General features: G+C 40.5%; 1 long non-coding RNA gene across 1 annotated transcript in view; it reads right to left on the bottom strand.

Annotated features, from left to right (window-relative positions):
* Positions 1-16799: 16799 nt before the first annotated feature.
* LOC148145278 (uncharacterized) overlaps positions 16800-19377 on the bottom strand; it is a 33146-nt gene continuing 30568 nt past the window's right edge. Inside the window, exon 3 of the long non-coding RNA XR_015761370.1 lies at positions 16800-17218. This is a non-coding gene — a long non-coding RNA (uncharacterized LOC148145278). The remainder of the gene's footprint in view (positions 17219-19377) is intronic.

Here is a 19377-nt window from a genome sequence, read left to right as displayed (position 1 = left end):
CCTGATGTCAGTGGTGGGCAAGTTGTTGCAGGAAATCCTGAGGGACAGGATTTACATGTATTTGGAAAGGCAAGGACTGATTAGGGATAGTCAATATGGCTTTGTGCATGGGAAATCATGTCTCACAAACTTGATTGAGTTTTTTGAGGAAGTAACAAAGAGGATTGATGAGGGCAGAGTGGTAGATGTGATCTATATGGACTTCAGTAAGGCGTTCGACAAGGTTCCCCATGGGAGACTCTTTAGCAAGGTTAGATCTCATGGAAAATAGGAAGAACTAGCCATTTGGATACAGAACTGGCTCAAAGATAGAAGACAGAGGGTGGTGGTGGAGGGTTGTTTTTCAGACTGGAGGCCTATGACCTGTGGTGTGCCCCAAGGATCGGTGCTGGGTCCTCTACTTTTTGTCATTTACATAAATGATTTGGATGCGAGCATATGAAGTACAGTTAGTAAGTTTGCAGATGACACCAAAATTGGAGGTGTTAGTGCACAGCGAAGAGGGTTACCTCAGATTACCACAGGATCTGGACCAGATGGGCCAATGGGCTGAGAAGTGGCAGATGGAGTTTAATTCAGATAAATGCGAGGTGCTGCATTTTGGGAAAGCAAATCTTAGCAGGACTTATACACCTAATGGTAAGGTCCTAGGGAGTGTTGCTGAACAAAGAGATCTTGGAGTGCAGATTCATAGCTCCTTGAAAGTGGAGTCACAGGTCGATAGGATAGTGAAGAAGGCGTTTGGTATGCTTTCCTTTATTGGTCAGAGTATTGAGTACAGGAGTTGAGAGGTCATGTTGCGGCTGTACAGGACATTGGTTAGGCCACTGTTGGAATATTGCTTGCAATTCTGGTCTCCTTCCTATTGGAAAGATGTTGTGAAACTTGAAAGGGTTCAGGAAAGATTTCCAAGGATGGTTGCCAGGGTTGGAGGATTTGAGCTATAAGGAGAGGCTGAACAGGCTGGGGCTGTTTTCCCTGGAGCGTCGGAGGCTGAGGCGTGACCTTATAGAGGTTTACAAAATTATGAGGGGCGTGGATAGGGTAAATAAGCAAAGTCTTTTCCCTAGGGTCGGGGAATCCAGAACTAGAGGCATAGGTTTAGGGTGAGAGGGGAAAGATATAAAAGAGACCTGAGGGGCAACTTTTTCACACAGAGGGTGGTACGTGTATGAAATGAGCTGCCAGAGGAAGTGGTGGAGGCTGGTACAATTGCAACATTTAAGAGGCATTTGGATGGGTATATGAATCGGAAGGGTTTGGAGGGATATGGGCCGGGTGCTGGCAGGTGGGACTAGATTGGTCTGAGATATCTGGTCGGCATGGACGGTTTGGACCGAAGGGTCTGTTTCTGTGCTGTACATCTCTATACTGATTTTAACAGAAGGAACTGTCGAGATACTTAATGGGCTCATTGTAATCTTTCAAGAGGTCTTATATTAGAGAAAAGTCTCAGAGTGTTAGAAATTGGACAATCTAATATTGTCATTCAAAAGGGATTGAGAGAAGATGGAGGTAAGTATAAGCCAATTAAATTAACAACTGACATTGGGAAAATATTAAAGTTTATTATAAAGGATGAAATAGCAGAGCATTTTGAAATTCATAATATCATTACAAAGACAAAACTTCATAAGCACAAATCATGCCAAATTTACTACACTTCTTTGATGAGGTAATGAGCAGAATAAATAAAAGGGGACCAGTAGACGGATTTCCAAAAGGTGTTCAATAAGTTACTGCACATGAAACTACTTAATGAGTCCATTGAATTGGAGGTAGTATATTAGCATAGATAGATGGTTGATTAATAGGAGACAGAAAGTTGAGATAAAGGGGGCATTTTCAGGATGGCAACCTATAATTAATGGAGTGTCACAGGGATCAGTGCTGGAGGTTTCAATTATTTTCAATAGATATGAACGATTATGATGAGGGAAGTGAATCTACTGTTGGCAAGTTTGCGGATAACACAAAAATATTTGTGAAGGTGAGTGATGTGAAGATGACAGAGTCTGCAGACAATGAATGGATAAAAACCCGGCAGTTGGGATATAATATTGGAAATCAAGAGATTATACACTTTGTCAGGAAGAATAGAGGAGCTAAATATATCTTTAAATGGGGAAAGACTTCAGAATTCTGCAGCACTGAAGGATTCAACTGTTCTTGCGTTGGAGTCAGGAAAAGCTCCCATCCTGTTTAACAGATAGTAGGGAAGGCAAATTGACCCTTTCAAAGAGAATGGAGTGTAAAAGTAGGCAAGTGTTGCTAAAATAGTGCAAGGCACTGGGTAGACTACACTAGAATACTGTGAATAGTTTTGTTCCCCTTATCTAAGGAGAGATATTCTGGCAATGGAGGCAGCCCAAAGAAGTTTCATTAGGTTGATCATGGATATGGACAGTTATGTGAAGGGATTGACCAGATTGAGTCTGAATTCACTGGAGTCATTAGAAGAATGACAGGAGACCTTATTGAATCCTATAAAATTATTCAGGGCTAGCAATTGGTTCTCCCTTTGGGAGAGTCCAGGACCAGAATGCATAATATCAGATGAAGAGTTCACCCACTCCAGACAGATGAAGGGGATATTTTTCTTTTTGGAATAGTGAATCTGTGGAATTCTTTATCATAGAGAGCTGTCATATCTGGATTGCTAAGTATTTTTAAGGCTGTGATAGATTTTTAAACAGTAATGAGTTCATGGGTTATGGAGATAGGGCAGGAAAATGGAGTTGAGGATTATCAGATCACCCTTATCTAGTTGATTGGAAGTGCATATACAATGGGCTGAATGGTATCTTATGGTCTTAAGATCTTGATATATTCAACAATGTAATTGCGGGTCAGTAGTTGGAATATTCCCCTGTCTGGTGTGTATGAGCAGAGGCAAGAAAGGGAGAAATGGAAAGAGAATTGAAAGATCAGAATCTCAAATATGATAGAATCTTTTTGCAGTTTGCCACTCAAATCTCAATGATGACTTTAGAATCACACCAGTTACTACCTTATTTCCATACATTTGCCTGTCATTAAAGCCCCAATGTGCCTTATTTGTGAACCACTTACAGTGCTCCTGTCCCACCTGAGAAACTAGACAATGCAAGTGCTTTACAAGTAAAATAGCGTGGCTACCTGGCAGCTATAGCTCTCCAGTTGTTTGTTTCAAATGTTAATCCAGCTGCTTTTCAACACAATATCCCTGCATGGACACTGGCTTACTCAACCTCTCGTCCAAGCCAATCGGCATTGGCAAACCACCAACCTCGCCATTTCATCTTTATTGCTCTCAGACCAACTCAAACACCACTTCAGCCTTTCAAATGAATTTGCAGCTCAGGTACAACTTTGACTTGCATGCTTCAGCCAGGTCACCCTGCACCCAGAAACTGACGCACACCCGATGCATCTGTTCAAGGTGCATCTTTTGGATCTTTGCTTATTTTCTTAGTGCTCACTGACTTTGTACCTTCTTAGAGGCTGCCAGCCTCTATATTCTTCACATCACTTCCTTAGCATGCACTCACTGACTTCAGCACTGACTTACAGCTGTCAGACTCTGGGTGGGCTTCATTCATTTTTTAATACACGTGGTCTTTAGTAATGTGCAGTTACAGGCTGCCAGCCTGTGTGGCCTGCATTGCTTTTTAATACAGAAGATGGGGAAGGCAGCTCGTGCAATTGGGGAGTGCTTGACAGTCAAGGAGGTGGATATGTCACTGTGCTGCACTGCTCTATGTCAACATCACATGTACAGCATAGGCTAGAAGTTTAAGTGATAAATAACATGCATGTGCTTGAAGCAATTGGCCATGTACAAAAGTCAAAATAGAGCTGTCCTCCGTGGAGTCAAGAGGGTTAATAGTCAGTCAGGGACTGCTGGCAAAGTCAGTCCTATTTCAGTCCAGTCTGTTGGCCACTGTCAGATAGCACTTAGTCGATTCTATCAGCGGCCGGGGATCTGTGTCATGGAAGTTCAGGGGATTGGCCATAGTCAGTCTTGCATGTCAAGTGCAATCAGTCTAAGGTTTACAGATAGGCCAGTCAGGATGCAGTAGAGTCATCATTTTGGGAGTGAAACAATTCAGCCTGGAATTATGCAATGAGAGGAATTGAGCCTGATTGAAATGGATGGCCAAACAGTTGATGGTGATGCATGATAGAGAGATAGTGAAGTGGCCCTAATGAGTGAATAGGAAGCACAGAGGAAGAGTTAGTAGTTTGGGAGGATGAGCCATTGATTAAACATGCAGCATGCAATAATAAGTTATCATCTATGACCTGGGCAAATGGCAGATTTAAAGTCAATGGTGATTCTGTGAGTGTGAGTTAGAAGGATGAAGATGATGACTCTTACAATTCTGGGTATTCTGCTTCAACTTTAACACCGGGTTTTTATCAAATTTCCAACACCTCGATGTACTATGGTTGATTCGCCTTAGATGTTAGCCTTTTCCTATTTTGCCGATTAATGTGCATATTGGCAGTTGCATTTTCCACATTATAACAGTAGCTACGCTTCAAAAGTGTTTAATTGGCTGTAAAGTGCTTTGGATAATCTTGTAGTCAGGAAAAGAGTTATGCAATTGGCCAGGAAATAGACAAAAGTCGACTATTCAAAATGTAAAACTAGATCTTTGGATTATAAGGAATATCAACATTATATTCAAGCTGTGACACATTGCTCTCATCTCAGGATTATTGTTGGTGTCTTCTTTACTTATTGCGCATCACATTGATTTTGGAATGTAGTAAACATTTCACCTTAGCTGCTCAATTAAAAATAGCTTGGCACGAAATAGTATGTCACTGGTTTGAACCATATTTCGCTGCAAGCTAATTCCCAAATCTGTCACCCCAAATAGTAGAGAAGTTCCCACAGTTACAAGCAAAAAAATCACAATTACAGTCATCCTTACCTTTCTCAAGTTCGTCCTAGTAAATAAATTAAATGTGGTTAGGAACAATTCATCTATCCTAATGTTTATGAATGTGATTTGTAACATGAGAAGAATGATGAGATTTTTATTTTAAATGAATAAAAAATTACAGTATAGTCAACTGAGAATATAATATGATAATGTTCTTTTTGCTGTGAAACAAGAATGCAGAGCAGGAAATATAATTCTCCTACACTTTATGTTTATCAAACTCAGATGGCTTAATAAATAATGCTTTATTTGATGTCCTGACATTGAGAATTATCCTGAGGGTCGTTGCCTCTGAGTAATTGTATGTCCTGAGAACTAAGAAATGAATTCTTTACATTTTCGTCTCTTGACACTGATATATTTTGTCCAATTCCTGCTCAATCTTCTATGTAATAGCTCAGGTTTTGGTGCAGTTATTCCAGAGGAATTCACAAAACTAGATGTTGATTTCCCTGTATTTGCACACAGGAGATATTTTTTGCCTTTCTCAAGGATGACACTTGTTCTATCCCATCAATTTTGCTGCTGTGGTACATTCCATGTAATCAGCTACTTCCTTCTGTATATTTACTAAGGCCTTGCTATTGGAATTACAAAATGATACATTTTTATTCATTCATAGGATGTGGCTGTCACTGACTGAGCAAGCAATTATTGTTGTCCTTGAAAACGTGGTGGTGAACTGCTTTATTTTCATCCAGCAGGACTGAAGGATCAGTGAAATATTTTCAAGTCAGGATGGAGGGTATGGCTTGGAGGGGAACTTACAGGTGATCCCATGTCCCTTCTAAATGGTAGGGGTCAGTTTATTGGAAGGTAAGGAACCTTGGTGAATGTAAGTGTCCTATATGGTGTCAGGCCTCTTGAGTGACCACTTTGCACTCCTGACTTGTCCCTTGTATATGGTAGACATGCATTGGGGAGTCAGGAAGTGAATTACACACAGCAAGATTCCTAGCCCTTGACCTGTTCTTGTAGCCACTGTATTTATGTGGCTAGGCTTGTTTACTTTTTGGTTAATGGTAAGCTCCAAGATAGTGATAATGTAGGATTCAGTGATGGTAATACTATTGAATGTCAGGCCTGATGGTGACATTCTCTGTTGTAGGAGATAGTCATTGCCTGGCTTTCACAAGGCGTGAATTTGTTATTTGTCAGCCGAGGTCTGGAAATTGTTTAGGTCTTGCTACATTTGGCCATAAACAATTGCAGTATGTGAGGTTTCACAAATGTTCTGAATATTCTTCAATCATCAGCAAAATCCCTGCTTCCAACCCTATGAGCATGGTCATCTGGACTGTCATAGCTGTGTTGCCTCATTGTTTGAGCTTTCCAATTAACTCCACTCTGCTGCTCTTTCCCGTAACCCTATATTTTTACAACTTATGTATCTATCCAATTCTCTTCTGACTATTGTTATTGAGTCTGTTTTTCACTATTTGTTTAGAAAATAAATTCCAAACTACAAAAATTAGGCTGGGACTTTTTTTTCTCTGGATCGTTGGAGGCTGAGGGGTGATCTTACAGAGGTTTATAAAATCATGAGGGGCATTGTTAGGTCAAGCAGACAAGGTCTTTTCCTTGAGGTGGGGGAGTCCAGAACTAGAGGGCATAGGTTTTGCATGAGAGGGGAAAAATTTAAAAGGGACCTAAGAAGCAATTCTTTCACACAGAGGGTGGTGTATGTATGGAATGAGCTGCCAGAGGAAGTGGTGGAAGCTGGTACAATTACAACATTTAAAAGACATCTGGATGGGTATATGAATAGGAAGGATTTAGAGGGATATGGGCCAAGTGCTGGCAAATGGGACTAGATTAGTTTAGGATATCTGGCCGGCACGGACAAGTTGGACTAAAGGGTCTGTTTCCGTGATATGCATCTCTATGACTCTGTAATTCTTGCGCAAAAAGAATACTTTCTTATGTCGTCTCTGGTTTTTTTATCAGTTACTCTAAATCTGTGCTGTCTTGTTACAGAAATCATCAACATGAATCATGAAGATGCCCTACATTTTCCTTTTATGATACTAATAAAACAATGGAATGATGAAAATTGTCTAATGAAGGTTCACAAGACCCAACAATATTGACTCTGCTTTCTCTCTACAGATGTTGCACGATCTGCTGAATTTCTCCAGCAACTTTTATTTTTGCTTCAAATTTCCAGCTTCTGCAGTTTTCTAAAAATATTTTTGTTATCACAAGGGATGGGACAGCGTTGTACTTGGTTCTAGAAGTGAAACTAGGAAGTTGAAAGAATTATCAGTGAGGAAGCATTTTGGAAATAGTGAGCATAATTCAATAGCCAAGAAAGCAAAATGCAGGCCAAGAATAAATATTTTAAATCAGAGTAAGACCAGGTTTATGCAGCTGAGATGTGATTCAGAAAAAGTAAATTGAAGGCTTTTTTGAAGTAAAAATGTGTCAGTGCCGTGGAGACATTAGTAGAGATAGATGGAGTTAAGAACCACTTTTCTCTAACTTAGAAAACAAGCTCACTTCCAAACTTAGATCTGCCTGTTTCTCAAAAGAGAATCAATAGAAAGTAAGATAAGATAAAAAGAATGTCAATGTGGCACTTCGATATTGCGGAATGCTGAGAGGAATGTACAAAGTTAAAAATCACACAACACCAGGTTATAGTCCAACAGGTTTAATTGGAAGCACACTAGCTTTCGGAGCGACGCTCCTTCATCAGGTGATTGTGGAGGGCTCGATCGTAACACAGAATTTATTGCAAAAATTTGCAGTGTGATGTAACTGAAATTATACATTGAAAAATTGATTGTCTGTTAAGCCTTTCATCTGTTAGCATACAGTGATAGTTTCACTTCTTTCATGTGTAAATCACAAAACCCTTTTTTTTAAAGTTGCATTCTCGGGTTAGCTGTTAACAATGGTGATAGCTAGACAATATGTTGAAGGTGTTAGCCCCCTGTGTCCTCTGTCTATGACCTGATGTTTAGATTGATTCTAATCTAAAAAGTGAGATAACAGAGTTTTACATAAATTCATACAGTTTTTGAGCTCAGAGTTCTACATGAATGTGTGCAGTTTTTGAGCAAAGTGCAATGTAACTCTGAAAGTACAAATTCACCACACAACATATATGTGTGCATGTGGGTCTTTGTCTGTCTGTGTGTGCGTGTCTGTCTGGGGTGGGGGTTGTGAGTGTGTGTGTGTGTGTGTGTGTGTGTGTAGTGAGTGCAGAGTGTCTTAAGTCTGTGAGGGGGTGCATGTGTGGGAGTGTGTGTGTCTATAAGGGTGTGTGTGGGTGTCTGTGTGCGCGTCTGTGTGTACCTGTGTCCGTGTATATGTGAGAGTGTGTGTGTGTATGAATATCTATGTGTGTGTGTGTAGTGCAATGGTGATCACCTGTAATGTGACATGAACCCAAGGTCCCGGTTGAAGCCCTCCCTATGGGTACCGAACTTAGCTATCAGCCTCTGCTCGGCCACTTTCCTCTGCTGCCTGTCCCGAAGTCCACCTTGGAGGATGGTCATCCAAAGGTCCGAGGCTGAATGTCTTGGACCACTGAAGTGTTTCCCAACTGGGAGGGAACTTTCTGTTGATTGTTGTGCGGTGCCCATTCATCCGTTGTCGTAGCCTTTGCTCGGTTTCCCCAATGTACCATGCCTCCGGGCATCCTTGCCTGCAACGTATAAGATAGACAACATTGGCTGAGTCACATGAGTACCTGCCATGTACAAGGTGGGAGGTGTTCCCACGCGTAATAGTGGTATCTGTGTCCACAATCTGACACGTCTTGCAGTGTCCACCGTGACAGGGTTGTATGGAGTTGTCCTGAGAGCCGGGCAGTTTGCTACGAACAATGATCTGTTTGAGGTTTGGCGGTTGTTTAAAGGCAAGTAGTGGAGGTGTGGGGAAGGTCTTGGTGAGGTGCTCATCCTCATTGATAATGTGTTGCAGGTCACGAAGAACATGGCGTAATTTTTCAGCCCCTGGGAAGTACTGAACAACGAATGGTACCCTGTCAGTTGCAGCACATGTCTGTCTCCTGCGGAGGTCATTACGGTTCCTTGCTGTGGCACGTTGGAACTGGCGGTTGATGAGTTGAAACCAACCAACCAACCAACATTTTACACCAGGTACATTGATGACATTTTCTTCCTCTGGACCCATGGCAAGGAGTCACTGATAAAACTACACAGTGACATCAACAAGTTTCATCCCACCATCAAACTCACCATGGACTACTCTCGACTGTCTGTCTCATTCTTGGACACATGCGTCTCCATCAAGGACGGACACCTCAGCACCACACTCTACCGCAAACCCACAGACAACCTCACAATGCTACACTTCTCCAGCTTCCACCCAAAACATATTAAAACAGCCATTCCCTATGGACAAGCCCTACGCATACACCGGATCTGATCAGATGAGGAGGAACGTGACGGACACGTGGAAGTACTCAAGGATGCCCTCACAAGAACGGGGTACGATGCTCAACTCATCGACCGCCAGATGAAAGGCTTAACAGACAATCAATTATTCAATGTATAATTTCAATTACATCACATTGCAAATTTTTGCTATAAATTCTGTGTTACGATCGAGCCCTCCACAATCACCTGATGAAGGAGCGTCGCTCCGAAAGCCAGTGTGCTTCCAATTAAACCTGTTGGACTATAACCTGGTGTTGTGTGATTTTTAACTTTGTACACCCCAGTCCAACATCTCCAAATCAAGAGGAATGTAGAAAGTTCAGGGATGAAATTAGAAGAGAAATTAGGGAAGCAAAGAAAGATCAGAAAAATTAATGAGATGTGACATCAAGAAAAACTCAGATAGAAGCAAAGATCTGTGATGCCGGAGATCTGAAATAAAAGCAGGAAATGCAGGAGAAACTCAGAAAAGCTGCAGCGTCTGTGAAGCAAAAAATAGCTTTAATGTAATGAGTCCAGTATGACTTTTCTTCAGAAGTTCAAAAGATGGTTTGCAATTACATGAAGGACAAGACAGGAGGGAATGGAATCAATTAGAAACCTAAATGTTAATGTGGTACTGCTAGATATGGGCATCATTCTTCATAAATACTTTTTATCAGAGAGTGATAGTACAGATGTTGTAATTGAAGAAGAGGTGTCTGAAATACGTGAGGCAGGAAATAGTAAGGATAATGAATAAGTCACCTGGCCCACATCAAATGTATCCCCAGCTACTGGGAGAAACAGTAGAAGAAAGAGCAGAGGCTCTGACCATCATATTCCAATCTTCTTTGGCTGCAGAAATATGCTTGAAGAAGCTTGCTGAAATGTAACTGTTGTTTTAAAAGGGAAGAAGCGATAGACCAAACAATTACAGACAAGTAAGCCTAACCTTCTTAATGGGCAAAGTACTGGAATTATATTCAGAAGGCAGCATAAATCATCATTTAGAAAGGCACAACCTAACATTTCTATATGCATCCATCCAATCCATCCATCCATCCATCCCACAGATTTGTAAAGAGATAGTCTCGTCTGGTTTGATTTTCTTGAGGAGGGAGCATGGAGAATTGCCGAGGATAATGCAAATGACAAAGCCTACATGGATTTTGGCAAGGTTTATGATGTCTTGGAAGACTAAACAAATAAAGTAAGAGCTCATGAAATCCAATGAGAAGTTGCCACTTGGATGCAACTGACTCAGTAGTGGGAAGTAAAAGTTATGGTCAAAGGCTATTTTTGTGATTGGAAGGCAGTTTCTAAAATTCATATTATATTTCATTGTTAGAAACATAAAATTTAGGAGGCATGGTTAAGAGGTTTGCAGATAATACAAAAATTGGTTGTTTGTTAGTGAGGAAGAATGTTGTTGAAAGCAGGGAGTTATCAATGGACTGGTTAAGTGAGTGGAAAGATGGGAGATCAAATTCAATCTGGAGATATGTTGAATGTGATACTGATTTGGGGAGGACGAACAGGAAAATGAAATGCATGATAAATGCCAGAATACTGAAAATTATGGAGGAACAGAGGATTTTGGAGGGTATATCCACTGAAAGTCGCAGTACAGGTAAATAAGGCATGCAGTATATTTGTGGGAGCCATCTTTTCGGGTTTGGTGCCCAGTTTAAAAACATAGTTTAGCCTTCTTTACAATAATATATATTATTGTAATTATACAGTCATAACATGGACATATTGTGTGTGTTATTTCAACAGAAACAGATGTGCCAACAGAGTAAGCTTCTTTACTCTGGCTTTTCCATATAATTTTGGATTGCAATAACATTAATTAAAGATTGGCTTTTGATTATATGTAGCTTTGCAGCCAAACACTTTAAATTCTTCTGATTCAGTTAGAGCCATCTGTCTGAGATGGATTTCTCATTGATAGTACTATCCCTGATTTTCAAATGAATGATGTCAGAAACTGGTGCCTGCATCAGTCTTTTTTGAAGTGGAAATGCATAAAGATGAAGTGAATTAACTTTATTCATTTTTTTAAATGTAACATATCAGAGATAATCTGGAAAGGGAGAAATATAAGGCCTCGTGCTTAATACATTTAGCAGGCATGTACTTTTTACATAAGACAAGTTCTCTCTGAGTTTTGAGAATGATATAAATTCCAAAGATGCATACCACTTTGCGTGAAGAAGTTTCTCTTCCACTCCAGTCCACTTGCAATAAAGTTTCCTGTATGAGTTTGCTCAAGTCTCTGAACATCAACATTTATGTGTTTCATGCCTTTTAAGAAATATCTTTTTATTCTTTCTACTAAAATCAATAACTTCACACTTTTCCACGTTATACTCCATCTGCCACTTTAATACTCACTTGCTTTGCTTCGAGGTGTGAAGATCTCAGGATGGTTTGACTAGTACAAGATGAAAACATTCAAGGCAGCTTGCTGGGAATCTCTTTCAGGCATGGATGATGACCATTTTCTGGTTGCAGATAAGCTGAGCACTGATGCAGTTGAATTCCTTTTAGCTGTTGAGGACTGCAGGGTGATTTGGAGGCTTCTTGTTTGTCACTTGTGCAGTCAACAATGCTGTTGACCTATGGGAAACCCAGAACAGCAAAACCAAAGCTCTGTCTGACTGACGTCACTGGTTGCAAAATAGCTTAAACTCTAGCCCTGACAAACATGACATTGGTCATCTGTGATGTCCATTTATGGGCTAAAAATATGTCAAGTAGATTATGGAACGAACCAGAGACAGAGGTTAGTGATTGTAGTAACTTTGATAGCCACTGGTAGGACATTGCTGCTCATTCTTGTCCACGAAGCGTATCCTCTGCCTGTTATCCCTGTGTCAGGGATGTCTTGTCCTATGAGCTAGACATCTGTGCCCATTCCCTCTTGCCTGTGGAGTGAGTAGCAGGTGGGTGAGGACAAATCTTCTTCTACTCCTGTTGCTGCTGCTGCTTCTGCCTAAAGTGGTGTACATCTGAGGTCCAAAGTAAAACTACAAGATGAATCCCATGCCGAATTGAGAGATGACTATTGGCAGGTGTAGACCACACATGGTAGATGACATAGAAGTTGAAGTAGTTTCCAAAATGTTGGAAATTGTATATTATCAGAAGAGCATATTATCAAAACAGAACTGCTGAGAAAAAAATCTTTCACCTATTGTTCTCCAGCTGGACTGCAAAGATCTTTCAGACCTCGTGCTATCTACCCAGGAGCAAAGACTACGCACTGCAATGGGTGTGAAGCATTGGCTGATTACAGAACAAACTTCTAAACTTCTTATTGATAGCACAACTTAAAACAATAGAAAAGTTAGTTCATTATTTTCCACCTCCGGGATGATTTTGTCTTTAATATAAAGGTCCAGATATTGCAGTGGGAGTAGTAGCGACGTTAACAACATTCACTATTATTTATGAACAAATTGAACAGCAACTTTTGCTGAATGGATACATGAACTTAGTCACAGAACTGTCACACCACAGAAGGAGGCCTTTGTCCCATCAAGTCTGTATCCCACTCTTCTCCAATACCATTATGATTGATTCTAAAACCAAATGGATCCAAAACTCAATGTGTCTTCCATTTAAGAATTTCTCTCCTTCTGTCCCTACTAATATACATTATTGTGAGGGCTGGCCAGCAATGCAATGCCTACCTCCTCTCGAACTGCTTTTGGCCAATGACCTTGAAATGTCTACTCTCTTCATCCCTGCCAGCTGTGTCAACACAAGGCATTGATCTAATGTCCTTTTGGCCTGAATTATCTTGGCAGATATCCTGTGGTCAGCTGAGGCCAAGAATGCTCTCATGTTTCTCCCATATACTGGCAGGGTCACCTTTGTCACGACACCACATCAAGGTACTGGTGTCACTGGCACAGTAATGGAAGACCCAGTGTTGCTAATCAGAGATACCCTGAGATAAGCCTCCAGATGTAGTTGATCCACCAACATGAGTTCCAAGTACCCCTTCCTGCTTCCTGGAGGAACACAAGGACCTGGGCATTTTGCGGCTGTTGCACTGACAATGTGTGCAGTTTGAAGCTTGCAAGGCTGAATATGTCTACAAATCTACAAACAAGGAACTCAGCCTTTTGAACCTGCTCCACCGTTCAATAAGATCACAGCTGATCTGATTTTAACCTCAGCTCTCCGTTCCTGTATATCCCTGACAATATTTCATCCCCTTGGTAATAAAGAATCTATCTATCTATCTCTGCCTTAAAAACATTTAAAGATTCTGCATCCATTGCCTTTTGAGGAGGGATTTCCAAATACCCAGAACCCTCTGACAGAAAAATTATTCCTCATTTCCGTTTTAAATGGGTGACCTTGTATGGTCCCACAAAAGGAAAACATCCTTTCAACATCCAATCAAGTCTCCTCAGGATCTTATATGTTTCAACTAAGTCATTGCTGACTCCTCTAAACTCAAGAGGATACCGGCCTAGCCTGTCTAGCCTTTCCTCCTAAGGCAATCCACTCATTCCTGACTAAGCTGCTGGGCCTGGCTCTACTTAAGAAGTGCTTAAATATCTTGATGGAGGAAGTAAGTCTTCAGAAGTGAGAAGGCAATAGCAGTGCTTGTGGCCTGGATAAGCAGCCTCCATTGCTCGTCATGATTTGGAGATGCCGGTGTTGGGCTAGGCTGTACAAAGTTAAAAATCACATAACACCAGGTTATAGTCCAACAGGTTTAATTGGAAGCACACTAGCCTTCGGAGCGACGCTCCTTCATCAGGTGATAGTGGAGGGCTCAATCCTAACACAGAATTTCTAGCAAAAATTTACAGTGTGATGTAACTGAAATTATACTTTGAAAAATTGATTGTCTGCTAAGCCTTTCATATGTTAGAATACAGTGATAGTTTCACTTCTTTCATGTGTAAATCACAAAACCTTTTTTTATAAAAAGTTGCATTCTCAGGATAGCTGTTAACAATGGTGATAGCTAGACAATATGTTGAAGGTGTTGGCCCCCTGTGTTCTCTGTCTATGCCATGATGTTTAGATTGATTCTAATCTAAAAAGTGAGATAACGGTGGCATTGCTGGTGGCAGAGTGTGCAGCCATATCTTCATGCACTTCCCCATGACATCCAAAATGTGGCACCTCATGGCTGCTTCCACTATATCCTCGTCTGTCTGGGCTCAGCATCTTCCTTATTTCCAGTGATGTACAAACATGAAGGTGTCTGGAATATGATTCTGCAGTGCTCAAACCAGTTGATGATACCATTTCAGGTGAGGCACTAACATTGAATGGTCTACATCTGCTCTATTTTGTGTGCTTCTATGTCCACATGAATGTATCAGAAGTCAGGACTAGGTGAGTATGCCTGATTCCAGGACTCGGGATTACCAGAATCCATACATAGAGCGTTAAATTCTCTGGATAGAAAATTTCTGCTGATTTTTCTATTGCACTTATGGTGAACATTCTAAACTTGCTTTGGATTCAGTTAACCCATCACCAATTTGGGAAAACTTTTCTACATTTATGTTAACAAACTTCATCATAACTATAAATACCTGCATTAAATATCCCATCTGGAGAAGGGAAAATAGCCTGTTCAGTCTTTTCTGGTGGTATTCGCCTTCGAATGTGTGCGTGTTTTCTTCTTAACCATATATTTGGTCTTTGTGCTTCAATTAATAGGTCTTGAAACAATTCTTCACCAGCAGGAATAATGTCAGATGATCCTGAACTTCCCTATTCTCAGACACCTCCTCAAACTTCCAAGAAGTTGTTAGAATATACACAGCCACATTCAGAGGGAGCCCCAAGACTGGAATATTGACACTACCATGCACAGCTATATTACCAATGAGCCCTGTGATTCTGTTTGATGAACCAACACAGCTGATTCACACAGGTCCCAATTTCACTTCAGATTCAACCCATTTGTATAGGCCCCAGTTTCCGAGTAGAGAACACAGCACTTTCCACTGATGAAAATTTGCCATTCCAAACTGCATAGAAAGCTGACAGACAAGTGCAGAGCTAATTAACCTTGGATACAGCTTATACACCGCTTACAGCAAAATATGATCAAAGTACTTTAAAACACAGCATTAAATAGTAAATAAACCTCATGGTAGATAAACAGTAAAAAAAATAATCCCAAGCATTAAACATAGTTGTTCCATTCCCTTCCAAGACATGCTAATGTGTAAATACTGCAAATCCATCACTGTTGCTGGGTCAAAATTCTAGAATGCTCTCTCTAACAGCATTATGGGTGCACATGGCTTGTAGTGTTTAAGAAGTCATTTTACAACCACATTCTTAATGGAAGTTCACAATGAACAATAAATTATGGCTTTGCCAGTTATGTTCCCATTCTGTGAAAGACATTTTTTTAAATCAAGGGAATCCAACAGTATTTCAAGATTTTGCAATATATTTACATACAGTTCTGTCTATTATAAATGAGATTCTGTCAATTGATAAAAAATCTTATGACAATTCTCCATGATCATTCTTATGGTATTACTTATAATACTTAATCCAGTATCTAATGTCTTTGGTGTAACTAGAGGTTTATGTTCAAATTTACATTTTAATTCTGCAGTGATCTGTTTGATGCATAATGACAAAAATACATTGTACATTAGATTTGTAACACAGTTGATATCTCAAACTTTAGACATGAATGAGTGATCTGATGCGTACATCTGATGTCCCAAAAGATAATTAATATTTACATCACCAGTGGCTATCAAAGTTACTACAATCCTTAACCTCTCTTTCTCTGGCTGCTTTCATAATCCACAGGACATATTCGTAGCCCACAAATGGACATCACAGATATCCATATGTGGGCTACATTTTACATATATAGAGTGAACAGAGGAACTTTGGATAATGAATTACTAATGTGATTTAAAATTTCTTCCTATCCTGTAGATACTTAGGCAACCAATTTTACATATAGAGTGAACAGCGGAACTTTGGATAATGTACTTCTGAATTACTAATGTGATTTTAAATTTCTTCCTATCCTATAGAAACTTAGGCAACCAATTGTATTTTTCAACACTGGTAGACACTTTCATCAGGAAAAGGAAAGACCCCATTGCCTGTGGGCTGTAACTAGTTTATGTCAATAATAACTCATCAACAACAGCAATTTCAGAGATGAGTTAAGAATCGACAACATTACTATTGGCCTGAAATCACATGACAACTAGCCCACATAGAATGGCTTCTTTAAAGGCAACAGGAAACCAAATGTTCCTTTACACTGTCATTGATAATTTTGTGGTCACCATTACTAAGAATAGAGCTAGATTTTACAAGCTATTGACGAGCCCAAGCAAGCTGTAATGCTATTTTCAAAAACTTGCTGCAGTAACTATGCATCATGCTTCTACATTGCTTCAGTTGTCATATCTTGCCTCTCGGCATAGACGGAAGTACTTATCATTACCTGGGATTCCAACAACCGGCACCATATTTAAAATGCAGTCATGAACCATGTCAAGTGCTGTCAGTCCAGAGCTACACTGCTCAGTTCCTTCACACCATCCTGGACACAGTGGGTAGAGGCAGGTTGGCAATTCAAGTTGCCAACAGGGATCTGGATGTCCCAGAGAATGAGATGGTGCAGACGAGGTCAGTCATTGTCTCTCACGACTGGTAGAGGAAACTCTTGTGGCAATGCCAAAACATCTGTGTTCCGTGACCAAGTCTGGTTAATTGTTTGTCGCTGTGCTAGTCTTCTATTGCTGGCACTGGGAGTGTAGTCGTAACATGCCTGAACCTCCACCTTTTTTTTCAGGTGCTATTGGAATCTGCAAAGTTTACATCATCCAGATAGCAGGCCCACAAGTCAAGTTGTTCACCACTCTGAGGAAGAAAGCATAGATCCCTTAGAAGATGCACTGACATGACTGTCTCTTGCTCCACACACCCACCACCTACCTCAGTGAGTACTTTTGCGAGATAAAAGTCAAGAGCACATGCCAATGAGCATATCACTACCACCTCTTCATCGTTGGCCAAGGAGGAAACATCCAGGGCATTGGCACTCGGAGGCCTGCTAGAGACTAGACATCTACTCTGCCCCAGACAGGAGAGTAGCCTGTGGTGTGGTCAATTCACAATTTCATAGAAATACACAAGCAGACACAGCAGCAGAAGACTTGTTGGAGGCACAAGACAAATTGACTCAAAGGCTGGAAGACTGCACCAACATTGTTTGTACAGTGCTACCTTTGGTACAGAGCATTAGTCTACCTCCATGAATAGTTTGACAGCTGCTATGGAGAAATAAGTATGCCAGACAAATCAGTTTACAAAATAGAAAGTGTAAATCTGCATTTTTCCATGCTCTTCCCTTCTACAAAAATTATTTTTGAAGACTGTGTATTTTAAAGATTATTTTACTTCTGCATATCTTCGCAGCATAGGGTTAATATGTAAGATATACTATTGATTCCTCCACTGTTTTTAAAACATCAGACTTTTAATCTGACATCCAATATGAGAAGAGCAGAAGTTTCCCACATTTCAGTCTTGGGAAGGAGCAAGCCGTGTCCTTGCTGGACTCTCTCTTCCCGAGTGACTGACTCCATCCTTTTCTCTGGCAGCAGTCTGAGATTAAAGTTTTACAAAAATCTATAAAGGTTTCAAGGTCACTATTACTGAAGTTGAGATTTTCTTCATTGACGTTGGATTTCACCAGCTCTCTCAATGGAATTTGAACTCATGGCCCCAGAACAGTAGCCTCTGCAGTGCTAATCCAATGACATTATCCCGATTCACACTTAAATCCAAGATGAGCTTCTAATCTCATATTCATTGCCATCATAGAGTCATGGAGTCTAACTCATCCATGAAGACTAGATATCCTAAATTAATCTAATCACATTTGCCAGCACTTGTCCCATCTGTCTAAACCCCTCATATTCATATATGAATCCAAATGCCTATTAAATGTTGTAATTATGCTAGCCTCCATCACTTCCTCTGGCAGCTCATTCTATTCATGTATCACCACATGAAAAAGTTGCCCCTTAGGTCCCTTTTAATTGTTTCTCCTCTCACCCTAAACCTATGCCCTCTAGTTCTGGACACTCCCACCTCAGGGAAAATTTACTCTATTCACACTTGTCATGATTTTATAAACCTCTATAAGGTCACCATTCAGCCTCCAACGCTCCAGGGAAAACAGCCCCAGCCTATTCAGCCTGTCCCTATACCACAAATCATCCAACAATGGTAGCATCCTTGTAAGTCTTTTCTGAACTCTTTCAAGTTTCACAAATCCTTCCGATAGGAGTAAAACCAAAATTGCACAGAATATTCCAAAAGTGGCCTAACCAATGTCCTGTACAGCCACAACATAACCTCCCAACTCCTATACTCAATGTTCTGACCTTAAAGGAAAGCATACCAAATGCCTTCTTCACTATCATATCTACCTGAGACTCCACTTGCAAGGAACTACGAACCTGCACTGCAAAGTCTCTTCAGCAACACTCTCCAGGAACTTACCATTAACTGTATACGTCCTGTTCTGAATTGCCTTTCCAAAATGTAACACCTCGCTTTTACCTAAATTAAATTCCATCTGCCACTTCTCAGCCCATTGGCCCATCTGATCAAGATCCCGTTGTACTTTGAGATAATCTTCTTCGCTGTTCACTAGACCTCCAATCTTGTTGTCATCTACAAACTTACTAACTATACCTACCATGTTCACATCCAAATCATTTATATAAATGTCAAAAAGCAGTGGACCCAGCACCGATCCTTATGGCACACCACTGGTCACAGGCCTCCAGTCTGAAAGGTAACCCTCCACTACCACCCTCTGTCTTCTAACTTCAAGTCAGAACTGTATCCAAATGGCTAGTTCTCCTCTACTCCATAAGATCTAAGCTTGCGAATCAGTCTACCATAAGGAACCTTGTCGAATGCCTTACTGAAGTCCATATAAATCACATCGACGGCTCTGTCATCATCAATCCTGTTAGTTACTTCTTCAAAAAAGCTCAATCAAG

The sequence above is a fragment of the Chiloscyllium plagiosum genome, unplaced genomic scaffold (genome assembly GCF_037043375.1).
Source record: "Chiloscyllium plagiosum isolate Xiang-an unplaced genomic scaffold, Cpla_swu_hap1 HiC_scaffold_25, whole genome shotgun sequence".
NCBI lineage: Eukaryota > Metazoa > Chordata > Chondrichthyes > Orectolobiformes > Hemiscylliidae > Chiloscyllium > Chiloscyllium plagiosum.
This window is presented reverse-complemented; position numbering and strand designations above follow the sequence as displayed.